The 23572-nt window shown below is 36.9% G+C and overlaps 1 long non-coding RNA gene across 2 annotated transcripts in view; it reads right to left on the reverse strand.

The window, feature by feature from the left end:
• Positions 1 to 23572, reverse strand: part of LOC141419632 (uncharacterized) — a 57421-nt gene that overhangs the window by 28119 nt on the left and 5730 nt on the right. For both annotated transcript variants that reach the window (XR_012444257.1, XR_012444256.1), the window contains exons 2-3: positions 21672 to 21718; positions 18966 to 19747 (exon numbers count right to left, since the gene is read on the reverse strand). This is a non-coding gene — a long non-coding RNA (uncharacterized lncRNA). The remainder of the gene's footprint in view (positions 1 to 18965; positions 19748 to 21671; positions 21719 to 23572) is intronic.

A 23572-nucleotide genomic window follows, 5' to 3' on the forward strand; every position in this document is an offset into this window, starting at 1 on the left:
TGAACCTAACAGCCTTTCCAGAGTAGAATGTTTGACCAAACAGCCCAACACCAGCTCCCAAGCTTTCCCAGAGGACATAAGGGTATGGCTACTACTCATTCATCAGCTCTTCACAGGACCACTTCAGAGAACCCACTTACTCGAACAAGCTGCCCCAACTGCTCAACCCCCAAGAAGAGCTGGGCTTAAACATCTTGAGGGGAACCCCCCAAACCTATATGATAGAAAGGAGTACCATTGAGATTGCCACACCACCCAGTATATCAACCCTAAGAGGGGATAGCATCTGGATTAGAAATCAGAGGGAAGTGCCCAGTAGACTTATTAAACTCAGAGGAAACCAACTCCTCTCCATAACAAGGAAGAAATTTGGACAACACCAAATGTATACATATTTTTTTAATTTTTTAAATTTTTAAAAATTATTTTTGTTATTTATCTTCTTTTTCCATTCTGTTGAAATTTTAATTTGCTTAGCCCTCTTTTTCCACTTTCTTTTCTCTCCCCTTTTTTCTTTCTCTTCTTTTTTGTTCCTCCCTTTTCCTTATCTTTCTCTCTTCCCCTTCCTTTTCCACCCACTGTCCCTATCTCCTCCACACTAAACTCTCACCAGGTAGTCTATAATACCAACTTTATACATTACTCCCATCTTTCCTATCCCTCTACAATCCCTGACAATAACACCCTCCTACACAATTACTGAACTATACCTTTACAGATAATAGGGCCTATTACCCTATAGCCCCCGTACCTCATACTTCTTCTCCCTTTGCCCCCTTTCCCCCTCCCATTCCATTTTCTATCTCCATAATTTTTATAACTATGTATTATAGTTATAAATACATATAGTTATAAAACAGTTGTTGGTCTATGTATGTATAGACAAACAACTATTATTTCCCCAGTACTCACTGTTTGTAGATAACACTACCAAGGGTTTTATGTATTATATAAATAATTGGTTCTGCATTGAATCTGTGAATATATTATTGCTAAGTTATACCTCCAGGTCAGTGAACAGAAATGTTACAACACCTAGCTAACAACTAAGCTAGCCAGTGCATAGAAATTAAGTCAAGAGAAAGATAACAGGTGATTAAAACGCCTAACCCACTCCTAATCAACAACATATGAGCAAATCTCAAAGTAGAAACAGAAAATAAAAAGAGTAAGGGGAATATGACTCCTCAAAAGGTTAACAATTACATAATAGAGAATGTGGTGGACAGTGAAGGGGATGACTCATTTGCTAAGGCCAGAAGAAAGATTACAAGAATGTTTAAGGAGATTAAAGAGGACCTACAAAAACAACTCAATGAATCCCAAGACAATATAGATAAAAAAAAAACTTGAGAAGACACAGAAACTACTACATGAACTCAAAGGGGATTTCAACAAACAAATGAAATCAAAGAAATTATATGAAAAAAGAAATAAATGATTAAAGAAGGCAATAGAAGATGTGAAAGAAGAGCTTAACAAGGATATGGAAAGTCTCAACAACAACAAAAACAATCAAACAGAAACCCTGGAAACAAAAAGTTTCTTAAGTTAAATAAAAAATAGAGTTGAAAGCTATTCCAACAAACTGGAATAAGTAGAGGATAGAATTTCATGCTTGAAGACAAAATTAAATTAAAAAATAGAAGAATTCTTAGAGAAAAGACTGAAGAGTTGTGAAAGGAATTTGTAAGAACTCTGTGACTCCATCAAAAAACCAAACCTGTGAATCATAGGCATCAAAGAAGAGGAGCAAGCAAAGAGGCACCGTCTAATCTTGAAGTCTCACAGTACCTTAAATTCATCAGGTCCCAAGCTGAATTTATCCGTTGTTTTCTATTCTCTCTCTAATTTCCACTCCTGACCTTGGTCAGAAATACCACCCTCTACTCAGGTATGCATGCCAGAAACCTAGAGAAGTATCAACATACTTCTCCTTCACAGACCCTCCTCAAACCATCATAAGAATTTCACCACTTTGTTTGTTTATTTATTTATTTATGCTGTACTTGGGTTTGAACTCAGGGCCTATACCTTGAGTAACTCCACCAGCCCATTTTTGTGATGGGTTTCTTTCCAGGATGGATTCTTGCAAACTATTTGCCTGGGCTGGCTTCGAACTTCAATCCTCATGATCTTTGCCTCCTGAGTAGCTAGGATTACAGGTATAAACCACTGGTGCCTAACTAAAAGTGATATATCACTTATTTTTATTATTTTTTGGTGGTACTGTGGTGTGAACTCAGGGCCTCATGCTTGCTAGGCAGGCACTCTACCACTTGAGGCACTCCACCAGCTCTCACCACTTTAAAATATCTTTCAATCTTCCTTTTACTCTCCATCCTCACTGATAATGCCTAATCGAGTCTACCATATTTTATTAGACAAATTCAACTACCTGGTAAATTGTCTCTCTGCCTCCAGCAGCATACCTCTCTACCAGCCTCCATATAGATTACCACTATAGTATCCCTTCTCTCCTACCAACCTTCCAACAGTTTCCTGGTGTCTCCAGAGGTGATTCTCAGACTTAGCTGATCAAGAAAATGTTTAACAGTACTTGAAAGACCAAGGAAGAAGGATTGCAAGTTCTAGGATTGAGATCTTGTCTCAAAACAACATCAACAACAACGAAAATGTTTAAGTTCCTAAGATGATTTGAATTATTCAGAAATTTGGGGAAACTAAGGGTATATAAGGAAAATTTTAATATCCTCAATGAGCCTCTCTAGTCATTGTTCCTGACATTTTCACCTTGGCAAGGAATACTATAGCAATAGTATAGAATACCATGCTGGCTCACACTTCTGTGCCCCCAACTAGGGCTGACCTCTCAGCCTAGAATGTTCTCTCTACCTTTGACCAATCTTCACTGAACCTTCACAATTTATCCTAGGTGTTAACTTCTTCAGGAAGTTTTTTTAACCACATCAGACTGAATTAGGCACCCCTCCTCTGTGACCTATATCATTGTATATTGTTCTATGTTATGTCATTGGTATGTTGTTCAAAATATGCTTTGTGTCTGACTCTGACATATGCAAAACTGTCAAAAATAATGAATATGTTATTCATCACTTTCAAATTCCTGTCACGTAATAGGTTTTCTTGAATGTTGACCTGAAATTAACCTGATTTCAAGTGCAGGCTGTACACTTGACCAACTACAGATTTGAATTTGAGGAAATTTATTTCACCTGCTTGGGCTTCATTTGCTCAATCTGTAAAATAGGTACAATAAATCCCCATGTTCACTCATACATCAAACATATGAATGTTTACTAAGGGACAGGCCCTGGGTTGTATGAAGATTGAATGACCAATTAATGTATGTGAGAGTTTTTGCAAATGGTTACACTGTATTACAAAGGTATTTCTGCAATTTTAGATTCTGCTTAGTCTTTCTGAACCAGAAAGAACAATTTCATTCCAATAAACCAAGGTTTACAAAGCCTTAGTCTTCAATAGGCTCACCAAGGTATCAGAGTAAGACAGCAATTTAGTTCAAGGGAAGGGCAGTGGCCTAACAAAGATTGAAAGTGCATTGTAGGAAAACATAGCATAGTGAAAGCTCACTTAGTCAGGGGCAATACTAATTTACCAAGAACATATGCTTCATAGATGAGCACTACTAATTGTCCCTGAACTGCAGTCCTTTCCCACTGACTTCTGCCTCAATCTATGCTCACGTTTTTGTAGTTAAGGACATGGAGCCTGGTAGGACAGTCTAAACTGGGCTCAAGATCATGACTTCCTAAAGCTCATATAGATCTCCTGAGCCTTTCTCCTCAGGTAGCTAGTAAGTCCCCTGAGATTTTCCTGGGGAGGTTATTCCCAGTGGCAGCAAGCAGTATTAAATGCCAGTCTCACAGAACCATGGAAAAATAAATTGATTTGCTATCCCTGGGGAATTTGAGCCTACAGTAGCTGTAGACTATTCTCTACCAAATTACGCTGATCTCTGAAGGCTTGTATCCTGTAGCCCAAAGGGACCAGAAACTCCCCAAAGTCCTTGATCTAGGGGTTCTTAGGTTCACTCTAGGTTCCCATTCTATGCTATTGAGTTGCTCATTCTTGGGGGTGATCTCTCATTTGTCCAGAAGTGGCTCATTGAGCATAGGAGCTACCAGAAGTTATGCCAAGAGCTTTTCTGCTCGCCTGCCACCTCTTTCTTGGGTCCCAAAGCTCTTCCTCCCTTTCTTTCTTCAGAATATAGTTTCTCCTCAGTTATCTGACTCCTTTCATTCCAGAGTCAAAACAGTGAATACATCAAATCACCACCTTCCCTAATATCTATATCTGTATATCTTTTTATTTTTGTGGGATTGGGGTTTGAACTCAGGGCTTCATGTTTACAAATCAGGTGCTCTTCCACTTGATTCATACCTCCAGCCCATTATGCTCTGGTTATTTTGGAGATGGGATCTTGTGAACTGTTTGCCAAGGCTGGCCTCAAACCTTGATCCTCCTGATCTGAGCCTCCCAAGTAGCTTAAAGAGAAGCAAGAATTATGTGCATCAGAGAAAAATAGCATAAAACCCCACACCTGACTAAAGACTAGGGGAACTAAAGAGCTCTGGGGGCAAATCTGCATCACCAGCTGTTGAGAAAGTCCATATTATCCACAAGCCTTAAATTCACATAGGGACCTGGTGAGACAGAGACCAAATGAGACACAATGTGAACACAGCAAGCTGGTAGGGATTTAGTCTCTTCACAGATAGTGATTTATCTGAGTTCAGGGTGATAGCTATGCACTCCACACACTAAAACGGCTTGAGCAGCAAAACTGGGAACAGTGGGCAGCACAAGTCTTAGGTGAGTGTGTCATTCAGTTCAGAGTTTCTGCCTGCTGGGTGCAACCCCCCTTATGAGGACATCCTCACCAACTCAGATCTCTCAGCAACTCAACAGGAAGTCCCACTCCCCATATATATACAGACTGTGTGGTCTCAAAACAACATAGCCTGCAAAGTGCTTTAAGAGGATGAGCCTGAAGTGTGTCTAACCCTTGAGGACAACTCCACTTGCAGAGGGCAGCCACACCTCAATTTTAATACACCAGGAAGTATTGCCCCCACTATCTACAGAAGTCATGCGACCAGGCTTGTACCCAAAGCAGGGAGCTTCCTCCTGTTGTGAAAACCTTCTTCATTAAAAAAAAAAAAACAGCCTGGCAGGCCAAAAATCTCCAGAGGTGAAACCCTGACCCCCCTAAAAATGTTCCTTTAACAACATTAGCAAAACACACTAGAGAGGGCAAGTCACTACCAAGGAAAAATGAACACTAACAACAACTGTAACACACAGGCAGATCTCTGTGGACAAAAAATTGAAGAAGAACACTGAACACTTGGACAAAGCCCAGCCATTATCAATATTGCTCTTCAGTGAGAAATATATTTTTTAAAAATTGTTTTATTTTGGTAGTTTTTTTAAAATTTGCTTTCTCTTTGTCTTAATTTGTTTTATTTTTACTTTTTGGTTTTTTCTCCTTATTTCCCAAACTATTCTCAATTTCTTTGTTATAACGATACAGTGCTCTCTCATACTATCATTTCTTACACCTACTTCCCACTCTCCCTAGCTTCCTACTTCCCTCCTCCCTTACCTACCCCCATATTACTCAGTTTCCAATTCTTATGTACCCAACCAGTGTTAAGCACCCAGACCATCCCCTTAGAAACCAGAGTTTTGTTCTTATATAACATTATTGGGAAGGCAGATAAGGGTTCCAATTGTTTCTTAATTATTCACATATTTAGTTTATTGCTGAATTGTTGACCATGTTACTATAGTAGGTTCTCCCACATATGTAAGGAAGTAACAGAGAAACTCATCCCAACAAATGCATAAATCATAGGGTAGGAATTTAAATTGAAAAACCAAGGCATTTCTACCTCTCCAAAACTTCGCAACAACTCAACAACAAAGGTAATGATTTGAGCTAGATGCTGATGGCTCATGCTTGTAATCCTAGTTACTTAGGAGGCAGAGATCAGGAGGATCATGGTTCAAAGTCAGCCCAGGGAAATAGTTCATGAGGACCTATCTGGAAAATACCCAATACAAAAAATGGCTGGCGGAGTGGCTCAAATGGTAGAGCACCTGCCTAGCAAGCATAAGGCCCTGAGTTTAAACCCTAGGACTACCCAAAAAAGATAATGATGTTACTGAACCATCAGAGAATAAAAAAGCCTACTGTTTTTATTAGCATATATTAATTGTGCAGAGGATTTAATCGTGACATTTCCATATATGCTTACAATGTACCTTGGTAAGGTTCATACCTACCATCATTGTCACTCATCACCTTCCCTCTACTTAAAATGATTTTGACAGGTTTCAATGTTCCATCTTCATACAAGTATCTAAAGTACATTGGCCATATTCACTCTGCTTTACCCTCTCCATTCTCCCTCCCCCTCCCACTAGTACCCTTCCCCTAACAGGACTTGTTTTATATTCCTGCCTTTTGTTATTTAAAGAGTTTCTCCATGGTGCTTCACCAGCAAAAATATTGTACTTTAACCAGTCCAACCCCTCTACTACTCTTCCTTACACTTTTCCCCCTACCCTGTATTATTCAACAGCTTTCAGTGTGTTTTGATGTGCCTTCTTCCTACACAAATGCAATGTATTTTGTTATTCACCCTCTGTCATTCTCTTTCCTTCTCATTCCTCCCTCTAGTTCCCCCAGACAGTCCCATTATTGAAAACATTTGTGTTTATATATACACATATATATCCAGAGAGAGAGAGAGAGAGAGAGTCATGTTTGTATTTGTATATATATTTATCTTTTGGATCTATCTTCCACATATTAGAGAAAACATGTGACCTATGTCTTTCTGAATCTGGCTTACTTCACTTAACATGATCCCCAGGTTCCATCCATTTACCTGCAAATGGCATAATTTCATTATTCTTTATGGCTGAATAATGTATATATCACATTATTTATAGGACATCTGTGTTGTTTCTGTAGTTTGGCTATTATGAATTGTGCGCTACAATAACATGGGTTTGTGAGTGTCTTTATTGTGTCCTGACTTAAATTCCTTCAAATATATGCCCAGGAGTGGTATCTCTGGATCACATGATAGTCCCATTTTTAGGTTTTTGAGGAAGCCCCATACTGTACTTTTCATAGTGGTTGTACTAATTTAAATTCCCATCAACAGTGTACAAGAGTTCCTTTTTCTCCATATCTTTGTGAATATTTGTTGTTGTTTGTTTTCTGACTGGAGTGAGGTGAAATCTTACTGTGGTTTTGATTTGCATTTACTTTATGGCCCAGGATGTTGAGCATTTCTTTATGTGCTTATTGACCATTTAAAACAGAAACCTCCTGATAAAAATAGTCAAAGATCACAAAGAGGATTCAAATAAATAGATAAACAATGTTAGGAAATCAAGACCTAGATCAGAAGGTGAGCAACATGGGTGAGCAGTTAAGCAAGGAAATGTATATTTAAAAAAGAAAGTAAAAATGTTCAAAATGAAAACCTCAATAAATCAAATAAAAACCACTGTGGATAGTATTGTCAGTAGATAAGATCAAGCAGAAAAAGAATATCAGAATGGAAGGGTGAGCTGAGATGGAAAGCAAGAAGTTAAAGAAAAGGGGAAAACAAATACAAAGACAAGAGGGAGAAAGCAGAACAAGGTTCACAATAGCCAAGTTATGGAAACAGCCAAGATGCCCCACCACTGACGAATGGATTAAGAAAATATAGTATCTATACACAATGGAATTTTATGCAGCCATGAAGAAGAATGAAATGTTATCATTCACTGGTATATGGATGGAATTGGAGAACATCATTCTGAGTGAGGTTAGCCTGGCCCAAAAGACCAAAAATCATATGTTCTCCCTCATATGTGGACATTAGATCAAGGGCAAACACAACAATGGGATTGGACTTTGAGCACATGATAAAAGTGAGAGCACACAAGGGAGGGGTGAGGATAGGTAAGACACCTAAAAAATTAGCTAGCATTTGTTGCCCTTAACGCAGAGAAACTAAAGCAGATACCTTAAAAGCAACTGAGGCCAATAGGAAAAGGGGACCAGGAACTAGAGAAAAGGTTAGATCAAAAAGAATTAACATAGAAGGTAACACACACGCACAGGAAATCAATGTGAGTCAACGCCCTGTATAGCTATCCTTATCTCAACCAGCAAAAACCCTTGTCCCTTCCTATTATTGCTTATACTCTCTCTACAACAAAATTAGAAATAAGGGCAAAATAGTTTCTGCTGGGTATTGAGGGGGTGGGGGGGAGAGGGAGGGGGCGGAGTGGGTGGTAAGGGAGGGGGTGGAGGCAGGGGGGAGAAATGACCCAAGCCTTGTATGCACATATGAATAAAAAAAAAGAATATCAGGGATGGAAGACAATATTGAGGAGATTTTGTATTTAGACAATCATAAAGAAAAATGAATAGTGATGATTACAACATAAAAGAACTCTGAGACACAATCAAAAGACCAAATCTAAGAATTCTTCAAGTAGAAGAAGGAGCTGAAATACAGACTAAAGGCATAGGAAACCTACTCAATAAAATCATAGCACAAAATTTCTCAAATCTAGGTGCTGGTATAGACATCAATGTATAGGAGGCATTCTGAACTCCAACTAGACATGATAAGAAAAACACAACTACACATCATACCATAATTAAAATGGCAAGATTAGGGAACAAAAAGGATACTGAAAGCTGCAGTAGAAAAATGCCAGCTCACATACAAAGGTGAACACATAAAAATCACCTGAGACATCTCAGCACAAACCTTAAAAGCCAGGAAAGCATGAGGCAATATAATTCAAGCTCTGAGAGAAAATGACTACCAACCATGAAAATTCTACCCAGTAAAGCTAGCCTTCTATGTTGATGGAAAAATAAAAACCTTCCAGGGTCATTTGGACTTCTTCCCTTGAAAAAGTTCTATTCAGTTCATTTGTCCGTTTCTTCATTTTGTCATTGATTTGGGGGAAGTTTAGTTTTTTCAGCTCCCTATATATTCTGGTTATTAATCACTTATCAGATGTATAGCTGGCAAAGATTTTCTCCCATTCTGTGGTCTGCCTCTTCAATACGGTGACCATTTCTTTTGTTGTACAGAGCTTTTTAATTTCATGTAGTCCCATTTGTCAAATCTTTCTCTTAGTTGCTGAGCCTCAAACCTGTTAAAATCGCCATAAAAGGGGGACTAAGGTAGAAAAGAGAAAAATAAAGGAGATGAACCAATTTGGGTTATAATACATATGAAAATGCCACAAAGAAACCAATGTATAGCTATGTTAAATAAACAAAAATGTCTTTTTTTTTTTACAAGAACAGAGAACGGGAGGGCAGAACAGGTCCTGCTAGGGGTTGGTACCAGTGGGATGGGGGAGAATGTGGGGAGAGGGTATAGGAAGATAAAAATGGTGAAAATATTGTGTATTCATGTACATAAAAATGTATATATACACATATGGAACAATGAGAACTGTTGAAACTATTCTAGGAATGGGGGAGGGGGATAAAGGAGAATGATGGAGGGGGTAAATTCAACAATGGATATATTGTAAGAACCTTTGAAAAGGTCACAACAATAATAATAAACAACAATAATAATAAAAATAACCTCCCAGGGTAAGGATAAGCTGAAGCAGTTCATGCCCACCTAGCCTGCATTGCAGAAGGGAATATTCACACAGAAGAGGAACAAAAACAATCACAAACATGAGAGGGAAGGAATAAACAAAATTCAAAAGGGGAATTGATGAATCCACGACAGCAAGGAACATATCAAGCATATTCAACTCAGTAAATTAGCAAAACCCAAAGATGAACAATGGCAAAAGTAAAGAACAAGCAACAGTAGACCCGGACAAAAACCAACAAAAATGGAGGAATCAGTAAATACCTTTCAATCATAACCCTAAATGTAAACAGACTTAACTCTCTAATCAAAAGACATGGATTGTTTGATTGGATCAAAAAGCAGGATTCAACAATCTGTTGTTTACAGAAACATACCTCATAATCAAAGACACACACAAACTAAAAGTGAAAGGATAGAAAAAGATATGTCAAGCATGAGGAACTTGAATACAAGCACAAGTAACTATTCTCATATTGGAAAGACATTCTAAACAAAAGTCAATCAGAAGAGATAAAAAAGATTGCTACATACTAATAAAGGAAAGGATCCAGCAGGAAGATATAAAGAATCTAAATATATGTGCACTGAATATTAGTGAGCCCAAGTTCACAAAACGAATGCTTCTGAGCATAAAGAACAGATAGGTCCAGACACAAGAGTAGCAGATGATCTCAACACTCCACTCTCATGAATAGACAGGACACCCAGACAAAAAATTAACAAAGCTATCCTAGAATCAAACAATGCCACGGACGAAATGGACTTAACAAACATCTCTAGAGTATTCCATCCTACAGCAGCAGATTGCACATTTTTATCAGCAGTCCACAGAATTTTCTCCAAAATATTTCAAATCCTAGGCCATAAAGCAAATCCCAATGAATAGCAAAAAATCAAAATAATCCCTTGTAACAGACCATGATGGAATAAAGCTGGAAATCAATGGCAAGGAAAACTACAAAAACCATTCAAACACATGGAGATTGAACAACTCACTTTTGAAAGATCAATAGGGCATTGAAGAACTTAGGAAATTCCTACATCCAAATGAAAATGAGGACAGACATAACTTATCAGAATATGTGGGACATAGTAAAGGCAATCATAAAAGGGAAGCTTATAGCAATGAGCACCCATATCAGAAAATCAGTATCTCAAACTTATTATGTACTTCAAACTCTTAGAAAAATAAAAACAAGTCAATCCCAAAAGTAGTAAATAAAAAGAAATTATAAAAAGCAGGACAGAAATTAATTAAATGGAGACCAAAAGATTGATACAAGTTAATGAAATGAAAAGTTGGTTCTTTAAAAAGATAAACAAGATGAACAAACCTTTAGCCAAACCAACCAAAAGTAGAAAGGAAAAGACATAAATTAATAAAAATCAGAGATGGAAAAGAGGATATTAAAGCCAAAACCAGTGAAATTCAGAAGATCATATGGGAATATATTTGAAAAGTTATACTCCAGCAAACTAGAAAATCTAGAATAAATTGACAAATTTTTTGACACATATGACCCAACAAAATAGGATCAAGAGGACATAAACAACTTAAAAGATCTATAATGAGTAATGAGATTGAGACAGTTATAATGAACCTCCCAACAAAGAAAAATCTAGGCCCAGATGAATTCATTGCTGAATTCTATCAGACCTTCAAAGAACTAACACCAATGCTCCTCAAAACTATTCAAAAAAATACAAAAGGACGAAGTACTACCAAACTCATTCTAAGGAGCCAGTACTATCCTAATACCAAAACCAGGTAGACACATAAAAAAGAAAGTTATAGGCCTATTTGCCTGATAAGCATAGACACAAAAATCCTCAATGAAATACTTGCAAACAGAATCCAACAACACATTACAAACATCAAACACCATGATCAAGTGGGCTTCAATCCAGGCATGCAAGGATGGTACAATATATGCAAATTAATAAATGTAATACAGCATATAATCAGAATCAAGACAAAAGACACATCATCATGAAATCTCAAAGACTTCAACAAAATTCAGCATCCTATCATGATAAAACCTCTGAAGAAATTAGGAATAGAAGGAACACTTCTCAGCATTATAAAAACTATATATGGCAAACCTACAGCCAAAATCATACTAAACAGGGAAAACCCAAAATCATTTCCTCTGATAGTCAGGAATGACACAAGTGTGTCCACTATCCCCACTCTTATTCAATATAGTACCAGAATTCCTGACCAGAGAAATAAGACAGGAGAAAGAAATAAAAAGGATTCAAACAGGGAAGGAAAAAGTCAAATTATCCCTATTTTTCAGATACTATGATCTTACAAATAAAGGACCCTAAAAACTATAGTAGAAAATCTCTTAGATCTCAAAAACACTTTCAGTAAAGTAGCAGGATACAAAATCAACATTCAAAATCAGTAACTTTTCTATATACCAACAATGAACAGTCTGAGAAAGAAATCAGGAAAATATCGCATTCATGATAGCATCAAAAATTACTTCACTTAAGGAAATGAAAGACCTATACAACAAAAAATATAAATCAGTGAAGAAATAAATAAAAGAAGATACCAGAAGATGGAAGGACCCCTCCCCCCATGTTCATGGACTGGAAGAATCAATTTTGTAAAAATGTCAAGACTACTGAAAGCAATCTATACGCTCAATGCAATCCCCATCAAAATTCCAATGACATTCTTTACAGAGATAGAAAATTCAATTCTAAAGTTCACATGGAAGTACAAAAGATTTCAAACAGCCAAAGCAATCCTTAGCAAAATCAGCAGTGGTGTAGATATCACGATACTTGACTTCAAACAATACTACAGAGCCATAGTGTTATAAACCACGTGGTAATGGCACAAAAACTGACACAAAGACCAGTGGGGCAGAATAGAAGATCCAGACACAAATCTGCACAGCTACTGTCATTTGATTTTTGACAAGGGAGTCCAAAACATACACTGTAGAAGACAGCCTCTTTAAGAAATGATGCTCAATGGGTATTGAGGGGGGGGGAGAGGGAGGGGGTGGAGTGGGTGGTAAGGGAGGGGGTGGGGGCAGGGGGGAGAAATGAACCGAGCCTTGTATGCACATATGAATAATAAAAGAAAAAGGGAAAAAAAAAGAAATGATGCTCAAAAAACTAGATATCCACATATAGAAGACTGAAACTAGATCCCAGTCTCTCACCCTGTATTATTATCAATTCAAAGTGGATCAAAAAATCTTAACATAAGACCTGAAACTGTGAAACTATTACAGAAAAGAATAGTGAAAACACCGGAACTCAGGCTAAGCAACAACTTCCTGAATAGAACTCTAACAGCTCATCAATTAAGAGAAACAACTGACAAATACCACTGCATCAAACTAAAAGACTACTGCACAGAAAATGAAACAGTCACTAGACTGAAGAGACAACATACAGAAAGGGAAGAAAAGCTTTGCCAGCTATACATCTGAGAAGAAGTTAATAACCAGAATTTACAGGGAGCTCAAAAATTTAAACTCCTAAAGAATCAACAACCCATGCATATGAACTGAACAAACAATTCTCAAAAGAAGATGTACTAATAGCCAATAAATACATAAAGAAATGCTCAATATCCGTGGCCATAAAGGAAATGCAAATCAAAACAACATTGAGATTTCATCTCAGTCAAATCAGAATGGCTATACTCCGGAACCCAAACAAAAATGCTGGTGAGAATGTGGGGGAAAGGGAACCCTTATACACTGTTAGTGGGATCATAAATTAGTGCAATCATTATGGAAAGCTGCATGGAAGCTCCTCAAAAAAACTAAAACTAGAATTACCATACCATCAAGAAATACCGCTCCTGGGCATATATCTGAAAGAATGTAAGTCAGAATATAATACAAACACTTGCACAGCCATGTTTATTGCAGTATTATTCACAATAGCAAAGCTATAGAAACATCCAGATGCCCTACAACTGATGAATGAATCAAGAAAATGCGGTATATACACACACTGAGTATTATTCAGCCATAAAGAAGAATGAAATTATGTCATTTGTAGGTAAATAGTGGAACTAGAAATCATGTTAATCAAAATAAGCCAGGCTCAGAAGGACAAACGTCACATGTGGAAGATAGGTCTAAAAGATAAAAGTGTACCTAAATACACACACACACACACACACACACACACACACATATAATCATAATTGTATTAGTAGTACTGTTTGAGGAGACTAGGAAGAACCTAGCCAAGTTATGTTGTAAGAATTTATGAAAATGACACAATGAAACCCCCCCATACAACTAATATATACTACCAAAATGTTTAAAAAATACACAGATGGCAAGTAAGCATAAAACGAGATGCTCAGTATCATATGTGATTATGGGATTTCAAATTAAAACAATGAATAACCACTATACCCCATCAGAGAGGCAAAAACCCAAGTAACTGACAATGTCAAATGTTGATGGAGATGTGAAACAAGAAGAAATTTCACTCACTGCTGGTGGGGATACAAAATGGTGCAGCTACTTTAAAAGAGTTTGACTGTGTCTTACAAAGCTAAACATACTTTTAACGTATGATCCAAAATCATGGTCCCTGATATTCACCTAAATTAGTTGAAAACTTTGTGTACACAAAAACTTGTTCATGAATAGTTATAGAAACTTTATTCATAACTATTCAGATTTGAAGCAATCAAGATGTCCTTCAAAGGTTGAATGGACACAGAAACTGTGGCACATTCATATAAAGAAATTCTTCAACTATAGAAAGAAAAATGAAGTATCAAATTACAGAAAGGCATGGAGGAATCTTGTATGAATATTACCTAATGAAAGAAAGCTTCCTAAAAAGTCCACATAATGTATGATTTTTGATTACACAACATTCTAGAAAAGGCAAAACTAAAGGGACAATAAATAGATAAGTTGTTTTTAAGGGGAAGGAAAGACTGCCCTAAAATCCTCTGTGCTTCAACTATCCAACAAAACTATTCTGTCTGATATTGTAATGGTGGATTCATGACACTAGGCATTTGTCAAATGTCAAAACCCATACAACTATATAACATAGTCAGCTCTACTGTAAACCAGGAACTTTAGTTAATAATTGTATATCGGAGTTGGGGATTTAGCTTAGTGGAAGAGTGCTTGCCTGGTAAGTGCAAGGCCCTGAGTTTGGTCCCCAGCACCGAAAAAAAAAATGAAAAAAAAAATAATAATTGTATATCAACATTGGCTCATCAACTGCAAACTTACCATACCAATGCAGGAAGTTAGTGAGGAAAACTATGGTCAAGAGTGAGAGTGAACTCTCTGCACTATTTGCTGAAATTTCTGTAAACTCTCTGTACTTCTGTACTATTTGCTGACATTTTTATAAACTTTGAAAAAAGTGTATATTAATTAAAATTAAAAACTATGAAAAGAGAGAATGAAGTATTAATACATGCTACAACATAGATAAACCTTAAATACATTACACTAAGTTAAAGAAGCCAGTCATAAAAGTTCATATAGTGTAAGACTTCATTTTTGTGAAGTATCCAAAATATGCAAATTTATGGAAACAAAGTAGTTCCCTATGGCTGGAGGGAATTAAGTAGAAATGCAGGGTGATTGCTAATGGTTGTGGGATTTCTTTCTGGGGTTTTGAAGTGTTGTAAAATTTATTGTGTTGATGGTTATAGTGTTCTATTAATATATTAAGATGACTTAAATGGGTGATTTGTGTGATATGTGTATCAATAGCATAGTAAAATACTAACAAATTTGAAAAATCTCAAAAACTGGACACTTTCTGGAAAATGAGCAAACTAGAATCACAAATAAGAAGAAAACATGGAAAAAATGGGCTATTAAAGCACATTTCTTCCAAAGATTTGTTCAAATGTTTAGGTAGAGCAACTTCTTTCTAATTTACAAAGAACAGATAATTTCCATGCTCTAAAAGTGGTTCCCAGTATAGAAAAGAAGGAAATAAGCCCTACTAATTAATAGAACTAAAGTATCCTAACCACAAAATCTGACAAACACACACATAAACACACTCAGAAAGAAACATAAGACTAATGTCACTTACAAATATAGATGCAAAAATCCGAAATAAAATGTTAGCATGCTAATCCAGAAAGATACTCTAAGCAAAGAAGAATTATTCTAGGAGTACAATTTAATATTAGGAAATACAGATGCATAGTTCTTCACAACAATTAGTCAAAGGAGAAAATTGCACAAACAACAAGAAATTGATATTTTGAAATTTCTTTTTTCATTATTCATTTATTCACATGTGCATACATTGTGCGTACAATGTTTGGGTCATTTCTCCCCCCTGTCCCCCTAAATGTCCAATAGAAGCAGATTGGTCAAATAAATTTGGTACTTTCATAAAATGAAATGATATGCAAACAGTGAGGATATAAAAGAATAATGTACTTAAAAAGATGTTCAGAATCCAAGAATTGGTCCTGTACTAAAAGAAGACCACAAATTAACACAGATCAGAAAAGGGACAACATATTAATGTTTTTTTGTGTAAAAAACAGAAAAATCTGTAAACAAACATAACATGAGGTTAAGAATGGTTAACTCTTACTGACAGGATTATGGGTGAAGATTATTTCATGGGGGTAATTTTAAACATATTTCATTATTTTCCCCACAAAAGTCAAATGAAAGGGCTATAAATATTTCTACTCCCTGCTATGGGAGCAGTGAAGGCACATTTGATATTTTGTGCTAGAGATGGTGGGAGATCCCAGTCAGCTCCTGGGACAGAAGCATTCATGGCAACTGTGTTCTTCCCCAGATCTCCAAGGCTAACCATCAGGGGAAATATAGCAATGATGTTAATAAGCATGACTCTCCATTCACTACATGCCAGGGTGCCCTTCGTCCTATGCCAATACCCCACAAATCAGGACTGGGGATCCCTAAACTTTCAGAGCCTCCAGTCATCCAGAGCCTCTACTCAGAAGCATATGCTATTCCTTGCCATGACCCTGTCCTCTAGCTCTTATGCCATCTGCTTCCCTGCCACTAGACTGTGACCTCCTGGAGGATAGGGCCTGTGGTTTAACTCAGATGGTGATATTCAAGGGACATTTATGAGACTCTGAAAAACAGGCAGGTATGAAACAGCATTTTGGTGCCAGAGTCTGACTTGGGAGTAGAGGGACATGGATACCAACAAATCAGAAGCATTTTGACCTCTTAGGAAAGCACAACCCAGCCCTCAGCTTGGTCACTTCCTGAAGTGTGCATGGGTGCAGGAGTCTCATGGGTAAGGATGCCCCCTAGTGGAATAGGGTGGACACAAGCAGTGAAGAAAGCAGATAAAAAAATTACAACTGGTCCAAATGGATCTTTGGAATAAAATATATACGAGAAATCATAATAAGTGAAATGGTATGGCCCCAAAAAACTGTCTGTGTAAGGATATGGTCGCAATGAGGTCATATGGCATGAACATATAAACTTACATGTGATGTAATAGGTTTCCTTGTTCCAAACTAAAAGAACACATGCCATCTCATTATGAAGGGCTTACAAATGAACTCTGAGGGTTCACAGTACTTACTCCAGGTTCCTGTGTATGTTATTGTAATCCACAACTATAAAATTGGTCTACCACTTTCAGCACTATTTTCCTTAGTATGCAGATGATGAAAGTTATCAGTCATAAGAAAAGTATAACGGAGAAAGCTCCTTCGCTATGAGTTCATATAATGAAAGGTAGGAAAACAACACTTTTCTTGAAAAGAAGCTAATTCATTAAATATTTTCAGGGTTTCCCAATTCACTGGCTAATGTTCTTAGAAGAAAGCTCCTAATGACAGAAAAACTCAAGTCAATATTGCAGTCCTTATCTTTTCCCTCTTCAAACATAAGGCAGATAGTGGTTGTTGACCTGAGTGCAAGAAAATCCCTTCTTTCTTCTAATATCAGAATGGAATATGGTCCCATGGCTCAGCCTTGCACATAGCAGGTCTGAAAGCATGTGTGGGGTGTATACCTCCAACTTGGTCTGTTTGACTGGATGTCCACGTGATATACTGGAAGTTTGTCACTGTGGAGCCACATATACTTGATGATGACAAAGGCTTGACACAGGGCTAGAGAATCCCATTCTGAACAAGAGATTTGTTTTCATTATTGCTGAGACAGGGGAGACCCTAACCAGCATAACTAAAGACACTGTGTGATTTTATACACAATGCAATAAGAGAGCTCAAAATAGAGTTGGATAATTCCCACAGCACCTTTCATCCAACCTGTTTGTTGCAAGTTTCTGACTGACCTCTTTGTCTTTGCTTATCCAGATTTAGCTAATCCTACACATTCTAGTCATACTAATAGTCTTAATGTCTAACTGTATTTCATAGTTCTGCTCTAACACCTACCCCAGAACCTCCAATGCCTTTATATTACCTCCCTAAAATGCTGAACACTTCAATACAGCATTCACAGCCCTCAAAAACTGGACGCCAACTCCTTTCCAAACAAATTTGTTATAAATCTATCATCATGAGCTTTTGTTTCACCCAAATTAAATTTCTCACTGCTAAGTACATATATATTGTCACATCTGTAGCAGTAAAAAAATAGGTCACCCCTAAAGGTCATTAAAAACATTCTCATATGGTTTAAAAACCTTGTCCAGAAGAGAAATATCCACAGATATGTGATCACACAACACACTTCCTTTGGACATACAGATCCATGGAGGATGAGTCAGGAATTTATATCTCTCAGCACCCATTCTGGATTATTTTAATGATTGTTCTGACACTGACTAGTCAACTACTTCCTTAATATTTCTAGAGAGTTTATACTTCACTGCTTCTATTCAAAATAACTGGTTTTGGAAAATTAACTCAACCCACCCCCTAAATGTATTTTTTTCAAAAAATAGTAACATTAATTACAATGAATTTGACTATGAGAAGTTTCCAGCAATTTGGGGAATATTTCAAAATCTTGTGAGTCATTCTGGAATGTCTGAAAGAAGTTAAAAATCAATCTTGGGTAGTACATTTTTCTCTCCATCCTCTATCATAACCAAATTCAAAATGGGACTTATTCCTGGCTAGATACTATGAGAACACATGGTGTATATAAGATATTTTGCTTTCTCCAGAATAAAGGGCCATACAATCCAAACAAAAAAATTTAACTATAGTGCTGAAATTTCGTTGTGCTGGTAAACATCATAAACATTACCAACAAAATATGAGATACAATCACATTAATTGGTAACGCAGAGATATAAAATGCTTTCAAACACACTGCAGAATGACATTTACATTACTGAACTTACCTTTGAAAATCACACTGCTTAGGAAAGTATAGATCCCATATCCAGTAATAATTGCCCTTAGGAAGGAACTGACTGGAGACTGCCTGGAGTCTCTGTGAACAAACGAGTCCCTTCTGAGGAAGGGATGGGAGTTCAGGACTTTGAGAAGGTAATTTGTCATAATTTCTCCTTGGTTCTTGCTTGAAATGTTTCTTTCTACAGAATGATTAGAAGGGAAGCACTGGGAGAAGAGACTGGAAAAGAAACATAAGGCTCCTTTATCAAAACGTTTTGTCTCCACAAAGCTATCTTACTTGCAATCACAATTCAGTGAGTTCTTTTTGACAGAATTCTTTTATTGCAACTGTCTCTCTATGATGAACTTCTCCAAGCAGGAATATTTGAGTAATGGGAGCATTAGTCTGTAGCTCCTACTATAAATAAGAGTTCTACCAGTCACCAGAGTACCAGACCAAAGGGCAGCTTGACAGACCATCAAGGCTACTGCTTTCTCTCCATGATGAAAAAGAAGACCAAACCATGTGGACTGGGAAAGAGTCTAAATCCTTCTAAGAACATTCACAGGAAGTAATCTGTAATGGACTGAATGTTTCGGTCTCCCAACCAAAGAAAATTCATGGATCAAAATTCTATCCCCCAATGTGATGGTATCAGGGGCTGGAGTCATCAGGACAAGGAATGAGGGTCATGCTCTCATGCAGGTGATTTAATGGTGTTATGAAGAGGCCACAGAGATAGCTCATCCTTACTGCCATATGAGAAGACAGCAAGAAGACAGCAGACTGTAAACACAAAGAGAACTGTTATCAGAACAAGATCATGTTGGTATCCTGATCCCAGATTTCCAACCTCCAGAAATTCTATTGTTTATAAGTGCTATTTCTTAATGTGTACCTCAAAAGTTCATGTGTTGGAAACTTAATGCACCAGTGTGGGAAGGTGGGGCTAATGGAGGATGAAAATCATGAAGACTATACATTAATAAATGGTTTATTGCTATTCTCACAGACATGAGATAATTCTTGCAAATGTTTGTCACTACAAATGCACAGCTTCCTTAATGCTCTCTTTTTCCAGTTTGTTCTCACCCTTTTACCTTCTCCCATGTTATGACACAGCATGCCAGATGCTATCACCACATCCTTTGACTTCTCAGATACCAAAATTGACGCTCCCTGGTGGTCTAGTGGTTAGTATTCGGCGCTCTCAGATACCAAAATTGTAGGCCAAATAAACTTCTTTTTTTTTTTACAAAACACTCAGTCTGTGGTTTTCTGTTACGGCCATACAAAAATGTACTGAGACAATATTCCATCCAGTTTCTGTTACTTTATTATAATAGCCCAGCAGACTATGACAGAACCCAAGAATTGAAGACCTATCTTAGAGCCAGATAAAACCTGTAGGTTCACGTGTTGTATCTTTTTGCAAACAGCAAAAGTACTTTGCTAATTTTCTGTAGGCCTGATGTTAAGAAGGTATAACTTGGTAACATCAGGTGAAAATAACTAATATGAAATAAACTACACACATTTTTCTGTCTTGTGTAATATGATTAAATAACTTAAGTTCCCAGAACTAGGCAGTCATAGTTGTGCATACATGTAATCATAGCACTAGGGAGGCTGCTGTAGGAGGATCACAATTTGAGGCCAGTGTGGGATGTAAAGTGTCTCCAGTTTCTTGAAGATGGAACTAAAATATTTGAGGAGCCAGTCAGGATTCTGGTGAAAAGTGAAAGGAAATAGAACTTAGCTCAATAGTCTACCTGTTCTATCCTCAATGTAAACACTGAATTTGGAAACTCCATTATGCAGAAAACTAAGTAACTGTCAAACTTGAATTTTATATCCAGCAAAAGTATCTTTCAAAAATTGTTGGAAAGAATTTGGGAAGGTGGATGATTGGAGACACTCAGCACATATTTATGTATATATTTGTGTACAAATTTTATAACAATATTTATTCATCACACAGAAAAAATGGAAGGAAAAAATATCTCTCAACTGAGGAACTCATAAGGAAAATGTAGTACATTCATGCAATGGAATCCTACCTAAAAATAAAAAGGAATGAACGACTAATACACAGAACAACATGGGTAGATCTCAAATGCATTTTGCTAAGCAAAAGATGTCAGATCCAAAATATTACAAACAATATGATTCCATTTATTTGATAATCTCAAAAGAGGAATACTATGGGGATGGAGATAAGAGTGGCTACCAGGGTTTGGGAATGAGGGAGGGACAGATTACAAAGAGGCAGCACAAGATAATTTGGTAGGAGGGACAGAGTGATGAAACTGTTCTGTATTTTGATTTTGGTGATAGATACATGGATATATGCATTAGTCAAAATTCATAAAATTGTATACTAGAGAAGGTTGCTCTATGTAAATAAATAAGCAAATGCACAAAAAATAGGACATCTTGGCACACCCACCTACCTCAGTGAAGTCTGGGCTATAAAGGATGGTGGTGGTAAAATTGCTACACCCACTTTGGAAATTGGCAATATCTGCTAAAGTCAAATAAATGCACATGCTATAAATCTTCAACTCCATATTACTCACATACACAACAGACACATATATTTACCAAAGAAGGTAAATACAAGGATGTTCATAGCAGTTTTCTTTATGATAACAAAACATGTAAACAATTCTGATGTCCACAAACATTGGAATAGATATGGTATACTCACCAAGTAGAATGCTGTATGGTAATGAGAATAAAGGAAGTGCTGCTTACCTGAAAACAGACATGAATCTCACAAATGGTATCAAATATAATAATCCAGACAATAATAAGAATATGTAATGTAGAATTTCATTAATTCAAAGTCATCAAAGATGTCCAAGCAAATTAGTGATTATTACTTTTGGGCAGAAGTAGTGAACTGGAAGGGTTCACAAGGAGGTGATGTCAAAGCAGTATTTTATAGATTTATGAGCTAGTTACATTATTGTGTTAACTTTGTGAATATTTGTACATTTCCTGTCCATTTGCAAATTATAAGTCCCTTAAAATGTTTTAAAAGTAGTGTATTTATACTTCATTTTCTTTCCCTTTCAACACTTAGGTTTGCTGATAAGATTCTCTGATTCCAGGGGGAAGAGTGAGAATTATACATGAAAACTAATGTTTCTGGTTATACAAAAGGATGGAAGAAACTTTGATCATCTTTTTCATTGTGAATGACTCCTAAGGTTTCACAAAAACTATATTTTACAGATGAGGGAGACTGTAGGACAAGATGACGGCTTTCAACTATGATTCTTTGATTCCATCACATCTAGAGTGAAAAACTCAGGGAACATGAATGTGAGTAAGGTTTTTATACAGCACATAGTCAAATCTCATTGTTTATTTATTTGTTTGCTATTTTTTGGTCAGGGTCTCCCTATATAGTCCACAATGGCCTGGAACTTACTGCCTCATCCTGCCCAGTGCTGGGATTACAGGCCTGTGTCACCATGCCAGTCTGAGCCCTTTTCTTTTACAAAAGGGAGAGAATCTGACCCAGGACAGAAATGAATTATTTTAAGATTAGCCATCTGTTGAAACAGAAAGGACTAGACCTTCAGTATTTTGAGCACCATCCAGTGGACAATGCACCATGACCATCACTTACACAAAAATCATCTAAAACTTTATGGAATGAAAGGAAAAAGAACATTAAATTAGAACTTGGAACAACATGATCCTATCCCAGTTTTGCCAAGTAAGCTTGATTTCCCCATTCAGATTTTTAGTTTCCTCACCTTTACAATATGAGTCAATACTAACAAAACCAGTGAGGTAAGAGGTCTTACATGGAAGACAGAAGCAGAGACAGGTTTTATTGGGCCTTAAACTTACAACATTGGAACCATCTTTAAGAATAAGAATATGAAATTCAGCAAATAAAATTAGAAAAAAGGAAATATTTATTGAAAATAAGAAAACAAATATAAACATTTTTAAAAGTTAGCAAATGTTAGAAACATCTCAAAATTTAGAAAATAACATAAAGAATAACAGCATACCATTATTAACTACCTGATAATTTTCTTTAATGTTTTCCTATTCTTACCCATTATAGTTGGAAATGCACAGGTCTCCGCATATCATTCTACTCCCAGGTGAGATTTATGACAGCAAAATAGGAACACAGCAGGATCACAAGGGAAAAAGACAGGCAGAGTGGAGGAACCATGCTCCCTCCCTCACTTAAGGGGCTACAGCACACGTTTCTCTCAGCAACAAAATACAGTGACCAATATGTGATATTTCTGTACAGGGCAGCCTAGATTACTGCCCACAGTTTATATGGGGTCTGGTCATATAGGTACCCTCTGCCAACTGGGTGCTAATATCCCAGACTTCAAGAAGGAAAGCAGGCATTCAGTATAAACTACATTGTTTATTGTTTCATTGTTTGTATAAACAGCATAAGCATGGTGAGCTGCTCTTATCAGTTAACTATTGACTGGGGACATTCTGAGACCAAGTTCCTGGATGCCAACCGACTATCAAACTTATAAGCAGAACTTTCTAAAGATAGCAGTCTCAGATCTACTACACTGACTCTTTTCTGTACATTATTCAATGTTCCTACCACTA

Source organism: Castor canadensis, chromosome X, assembly GCF_047511655.1.
Source record: "Castor canadensis chromosome X, mCasCan1.hap1v2, whole genome shotgun sequence".
Taxonomy (NCBI): domain Eukaryota; kingdom Metazoa; phylum Chordata; class Mammalia; order Rodentia; family Castoridae; genus Castor; species Castor canadensis.